This window comes from Macaca thibetana, chromosome 7, assembly GCF_024542745.1.
Source record: "Macaca thibetana thibetana isolate TM-01 chromosome 7, ASM2454274v1, whole genome shotgun sequence".
Taxonomy (NCBI): Eukaryota; Metazoa; Chordata; class Mammalia; order Primates; family Cercopithecidae; genus Macaca; species Macaca thibetana.
In genome coordinates, this window is record NC_065584.1 from 96,754,085 (window position 1) to 96,760,853 (window position 6,769).

At 40.6% G+C, this 6,769-nt stretch overlaps 1 long non-coding RNA gene across 1 annotated transcript; it reads right to left on the minus strand.

Moving 5' to 3' along the window:
• Positions 1-1,012: 1,012 nt before the first annotated feature.
• On the minus strand, positions 1,013-5,622 carry LOC126958217 (uncharacterized). Its single transcript, XR_007727152.1, has 4 exons — positions 5,515-5,622; positions 4,576-4,989; positions 3,075-3,341; positions 1,013-1,328 (listed from the first exon to the last, which is right to left on the minus strand). It is a non-coding gene; the product is annotated as an uncharacterized LOC126958217 (long non-coding RNA).
• Between the last annotated feature and the right edge of the window lie 1,147 nt (positions 5,623-6,769).

Sequence of the window (6,769 nt, forward strand, 5' to 3'; positions counted from 1 at the left end):
CCAGTTATTGAAACATGTCCACAGAGTCTGTAGGCAAGGATGCTATTCTGAGAGAAGGAAGATGGCAATCACTGTTTTTCTGACTAGTCTGTTGCAAGGGGAAAGGAGTATCACACAAAAAGTCTAAAATATAAGATTTTTATTTTCAAGTACTTAAAAGTCTCTTTTTTCATTGTAGAGATAGACATTTTATTATGGTAAATTAGTCCTGAAAGCCCCTTAAGTTCCTTAAGCTTCATAAATTACTTTTCTAGTTAAGTAGTAGTTCCTATACTGTGTTCTGGATATTTCCAGAAGATACCGGTTTTAGAAAACAACAAACAATGAATCCATTGAAGGCTAAATATATGAGGTTGAGATCAGTGATTCACATTCCAAGTAGCTGAGGAACCAGCTGCATCAGCATCACCTGAGAACTTGCTAGAAATGCAAGTTCTAGGGCCCATCTTAGACATACTAAATCAGAATTTTTAGGGGTAGAGACAAAAAAAATCTGCATTTTACCAACTTTCAGCTGATTCTGATGCAGGTTAATGTTTGAGAAGTGCTACTTTTACACAGTCCCACTGCATAAGGACTCTTCTCCAAATACATGTTTAATTGTGAACTACTGGCGTGTTTTACTCAACCACTTACCTAGTTTTTCTGGCCCATGCAAGTTATTCCCATTCAAGATAAGGTTAGCTCACAGGTGGCAAGCTGTGCTATGTCATCCTCCTGAACAAAGAGGAATGTTGAGTGTCTACATCCCTTCCTAAAAGTCCTAACGTTGACTTCTGTCACATTTACATTCACATTTTATTATGAAACCTATGTCATAGCAATTGAGATATTGTTAAAACTTGCTAAAAGACTCAGCTCTAGATTATCAACACACCTTTGCAAACATGCTGATAAACCAAAGATTTAAATTCTTCTTGAGAATACCTTCTGCAAGACTGACAAGGGAACTTGGTTTATATCAAACTGGGCATTATAGGAAAGAACAACATAAGAAAATGGCATTTAGCACTTACCAGAATTTGGTGTTTTAATTTATGAATTATATAATTCAGTTTCAAGACAACCAGTGGAGCAAGAATTATTGTTCCCAATATACAGACAAAGAAGTTGAGGTTAAGCATAGAGTAATCGCTAGGACCAAGATGAGAACCTAACCCCCTAGTTCTCTGTCAATGATACCATCATGACTTCGTGTTGCCCCAATTAAACGAACAAATAAGGCTTTTGAGGAAGAGGCAATTCCAGCTATGGAAAGATTAAATACAGAGCTTGAAAACTGAGTATGCATTCAGTCTTCTACTACTTTTCCTTCACCATGCTGAAATCTACGGGGGACAAAAAGATTGCTAGTATGATCTTCATTCTCAAGGAACAAATGTTAATTTAAAATGAGCCAGAGGATGATATAAAATCATCAAAACAGGTTCTGAAATGTGTGGTACAGATGCAAGGAACTTTGGGACTCTGGAAAGGAGAAAAAGGTCAGTGTGGCCTGCAGGCCTTGAGATGGGATTTGTTGGAGGAAGTAGGAGTAAGATAGGTTTTGGAACTAAGTAATATTTAGACAGCTGGAGGAAAGCAGGCCAGGAGAGCTGCTCCTCAGCTAAGCAGATCTGTAATATAGCAGATCTTGTTCAATCAGCAGATGATGAGATTAGGTTATTATTTCCTTCCTTCCAGGGGAAATTTATGGAAAGATGTCCTGCAACTGCTGAAAATGCAACATGCTGCCCAGGTCCTGCTCAGACCACTGACAACTTAGAAGTTAATACTCAGGGTGGAAAGGTGAGTAAAGGCTGTTTGATGACCACCCCATGAAAAGAGTCAGAATTACATCCCTCTTGATTCCTGTTTCTTTCTGAACAACATAAATGTAATGTTAGCCAAGCTAATACATGCTGTTTTGTGATATATAATGGGTTTTCTATAGCCAGATGTGGCGTTGATTGTTTTATTTTTTTTTATCTGCAAATCTGTGTTACTTTCAGTGTAGCAAACTGTAGTACATGAGCAAAGACTTTCAAGTCAGACAGAATCAATAATTCATCTGTCACTGAATTTGAGCTTATGGTCTGCTGGACAACTGTGCTGAGTGGAAAGGAAGCCTCCGATGGCTAAGTCACTTGTCCAACATCAGACAATGGCAGATCCAGGATTCAAACAGCCAGACTCCAAATGTGTTTCCTTTAACCAATTTTCTAACTTTTCAACGTGATTCCACACATCACCACTGGGAAAGCTTAGGTGAGTAAGTTATGTGGGCTTTGGGTTTTTCATCTGCACGATGGATAGACTGAGACCTTCTTCTCTCATGCCTCTGAGGATGACATAAAAAACCCACAAAATCCCTAGTCCACTTACCTGCTCACATATACTTACTGAGTGAGCATCTAATTTCCGTCTCATTGTCACCTTCTCCCTAGCTGTCCAGATACCCTGCTTGCCTGGCCAATGCCATCAAAGAATGGAACCTGCTTTTGTTCCATACTCCATGGCCAGAAAAAAAGAGAGAGTTGTTCTGGCATGTTATTGTTGGATTTTATTTTACCTCAGGGATTAAAAATAATGACTATCAATTATAGCAACATTGGGTAGAGGGTTTGGTATACATTTCCAGTAAGCTTAGATTTCTCTCAAATTCTCAGACTTTTAAGATATATTTTCAAATGTGAGCGTTGAAACTTAACCAATCCTTTAGACTCTTACTCTAAAGAAAATTTCTCAGTGGGAATTAATCATTTATTTTGAAACTACATATTTAATTCGTCTGCTATGGGAAGGATATGGACAGAGAAAATCCAATTCTTTTTATTTTTTGGAACAGCTGGGTCCCTAAACCACCAGCAGCTGCTTCACAAATTGCCTAGCCATTAAGTAATTATTTCCTCATCATAAGAGCAGCTGGAAGAGATAGTCTCTCTCCCTCCCCAGGGCAACTCCCACTTCCTTCTGCCTCCTCCACCCTGTCCTGAAATGGGCAGGCCAAGAGGTGTATGGTATTGGTTTTCTTTATGTAATTGAAGATTGGGATTAAGCACTCTAATAGCTGATTATTTTTCAATAGCCCTTACCTTAAAGGTAATAAAGGATGACTTGGAGTCTTGTGACACTAGATCTCTACGTGACATGAAATGTTGATATCTAGGCATGTAGGCCACTTCCCTCATTTGTTAGTAAGGAACTTAAGTGCAGAGAAATGGTTTATTCAAAGTCCCATTTAGCAAGTGGCAGAGCTGAGTCTTGGATTCAGGTCTTACTGCTTCTGGCCCAGCGTTGTCTCCACTATCCATGACACTGGACCACAAACTTGCCTCATCTTCCTACCAGTCATCTACTATCTGATGACTGAAGAAACAGATGCAAATGAGTGATGTTTTCTGTTTCATCAAAAGAAAAAGATAATGTTGAAGTTTTAGCAATTGCATATACTTTGCAAAAGTGTATAGACAATATTAAAATACTTCATAAAACCACAAAATACACACTCAAAAATATCAGTCAATTCCATCAATCTACTCCATACCCAGTCAAAGGTCAAAGTCAAGGAAAGTTCACGATTTATGGGTAAACAAAGAACTTTAGGGAAATATTAAATTTTCCAAAAAAAGTGGCCATATGTGGAATTCAATCAATTGTAAGTTCTGTCTCTATCCCCCCAAAATATAGTAATAAATCTTGATACTTTTACTTGCAAGCTTCCTCAGAATAGTGGTTCCTCCTCTGGAAGCACTTCACCTTGCTCTAATCCAGTGTTTAATAAAGTGTGGTCCATGAAAACTTTGTGTATATTCTAAGGATCTAGAATAGGAACAGAAGGGGAGGATGAGGTACTTGTCAAAAGTTCAGATTCCTGGGCCTTGCCCCAGACATACTTAATCCTAATTTCTGAAAGGTGGAGTCAGGGGTGAGGTTAGAAGTAGTAATCAGCATGATTTTCCTTTTTGTATCTGCCTCTGTAACTTCAGATAACCACCATGTCTTAGTCTGTTTTGAATTGCCATGAAGGAATGTCTGAGGCTGGGTAATTTATAAAGACAAGGGGTTTATTGCAGAGAAAAGGAAATGCTTATACACTGCTAGTGGGAATGTAAATTAGTTCAGCCCTTGTGGAAAGCAGTTAGGAGATTTCTCAAAGAACTTAAAATAGAACTGCCTTTTGACCCAGCAATTCTGTTAGTGGGTATAGACCCAAAGTAATATTAATTGTTCTACCATAAAGACACATGGACATGTATGTTTATCTCAGCACTATTCACAACAGCAAAAACATGGAATCGACCTACATGCCCATCAACAGTGGACTGAATAAAGAAAACATGGTACATATACACCATGGTATACTTTGCCGCCATTAAGAAAGAATGAGATCATGTCTCTTGGAGCAACGTGGATGGAGCTGAATGCCATTATCCTAAGAAAATTCATGCAGGAACAAAAAAACAAATACTTCATGTTCTCACTTGTAAGCGGAAGCTAAACACGGAGTACACATGTACACAAAGAAGGGAACAACAGACATCAAAGCCTGCTTGAGGGTGGAGGATAGGAGGAGGGTGTGGATCAAAAAACTACCTATGAATGCTATGCTTATTTCCTGGATGACAAAATAATCTGTATACCAAACTCCTATGGTATACAATTTACCCATGTAACAAACCTGCATGTGTAGCCCCTGAGTACATGTTTCTTAACAACATAAGTGTAACATTAGTCAAGCTAATACGTATGTTTCTTCAGACATTAAGTAGCAGATAACTATTAGGAAGATGAGGCAAGTTCATGGCTCATTGTCACGACATAGTGGAGAAAACACTCCACTGGGCCTTTATTTCCCAACTAAAACAAAAGTTGGGAAGAAAAACAATAAGAAGAAAGGTTTGTTTGGCTCATGGTTCTGTGGGCTGTACTAGAAGCATGGCACTGGCATCTGCATCAGGTGAGGCCTCAGGCTGCTTCCCCTCATGGCAAACGGCAGAGGGGAGCTGGCTGTGCAGAGATCACAAGGTGAGAGAGGAAGCAAGAGAGGGAAAAATAGTGCCAGGCTCTTTTTCACAGTTGTCTCTCATGGCAGCTAACATGGTGAGAACTCAATCACTCCCTCCCCCTCAGAAAGGGCATTCATCTGTTAATGGGGATCTGCTCCTAGGACCCAGACACCTTGAATTAGGCCCCCTCCAACAATGGAATCAAATTTCAACATGAGGTTTGAGGGGGTCAAACCGCCAAACTATAGCCCAGCCTGTAGACACAAATGAGGTAACTTCAGTGTTTAAAACCCACTCTGCTAGACTGCAGCTTCCACGGGTACCCTCAGAATCTTTGCATCACCCCACATGGCTCTAACTTGCCATGAATTTCAGTTATTTTGAGCATCATTGACAGCTAACAACCACTTCTCTTACGAGGTCTTTATTCTGGTCTTCACATGCTATGCCCACTCCCACAGGCCACTGTAGATACATTTGGCCAAACCTTCCCCCCATGAGAACACCTCTGCTTTGATCAGAATACCTGCTGCTGGTGCTCTCAGAGATGTGAGAAGCTCCAGGAGTCCCAGGGGTCCAGCACTGACTTTTGCCATCACCACACTGCAGGATTCATGCTGGGATCTGCTCGAAGTGGGGAGAAGGATCCTGTCTCTAGTTTGGGGTTGCTTGTCGTCATTTGAGCTCAGGCATTTTACTCCTTGTCTCTGATCTTACTTACAGAGTCCGTTGCACAAATGACTTTCTCAGCTTTCACCTCGCTCTTCCTTCCTCTTGGGGTCTGACTCAAGTCTGGGAACAGACTGTATTATTTGCCCATAGCTCAGTCTCTGGCCCTGACACAACACCCCAAATACTCTCCTCTAGGTCCCCTCTTCCCATGGACAGAACTCTATCATACAGGCACATGGGTTTTCCATAACCTCAAAATTCAGCAGAAAGTCTGTGAATCCTAGTTATGGTGCCAGTGAAATATACCCCTCCCTTACGTTTTCACTTGCAGGCATCCATTATTTTGAAAATTGCTTTTTGCCTCATATTCCCATTCCATTCACATATTCATTCCCACACAAATTTGCATGAAAAATACCAACAGGAAAGAAGAAATAAAATAGAGAAACATAAAAGGGCGGAAACAACATTAGGGACATGAGAAAACTTTAAACAAAAACAATAGAGAAATGGGGAAATAGAACCAGAAATACACAGAATAGACATGTGGGTAGGATAAAGCAATGAAGAAGCACCAAAAGAAATATGGGAGACACAATCAGGTAATGATAATAATATCGGCTAATATTTATGGAGCACTTATGCTGCGTCAGGCCCTGTGCTATGTGCTTTACTTGCAAAATCTCAGGTAAGCACCATAATAACCCTATCAAGTAAACACTATTTGAATTTCCATTTTGTACGAGGCAGGTGAGACTTAATCAGGCTTGGAACTTAATCAGGCTGTGGCTTCCGCACCTGTGATAAATCTGCTACCCTGATTCTCCCAAGCACTCTCCTGTGCTCTGGCTACTCCAAATCCTCCTCTGGGTCACCTCCTTCGACTGCTCCCCACTTCGCCTTTTCCCCTCCCTGCTTTCACGTGATCCAGTGACTCAAAGCTGAGCGCCTGGTACAGCAGGAACTCCCAGTACCTGCTCCTGGGCTGTGTTGCCATCTGCTTGAACTGGTTGAACCTCTGCTTGAACTGGTTGAGCCTCAACAATTTTATCCATTTTGACTATGACCCGTGATTAGAAGTTTAGTAAATTTTGCAGCTACAGTAGTCC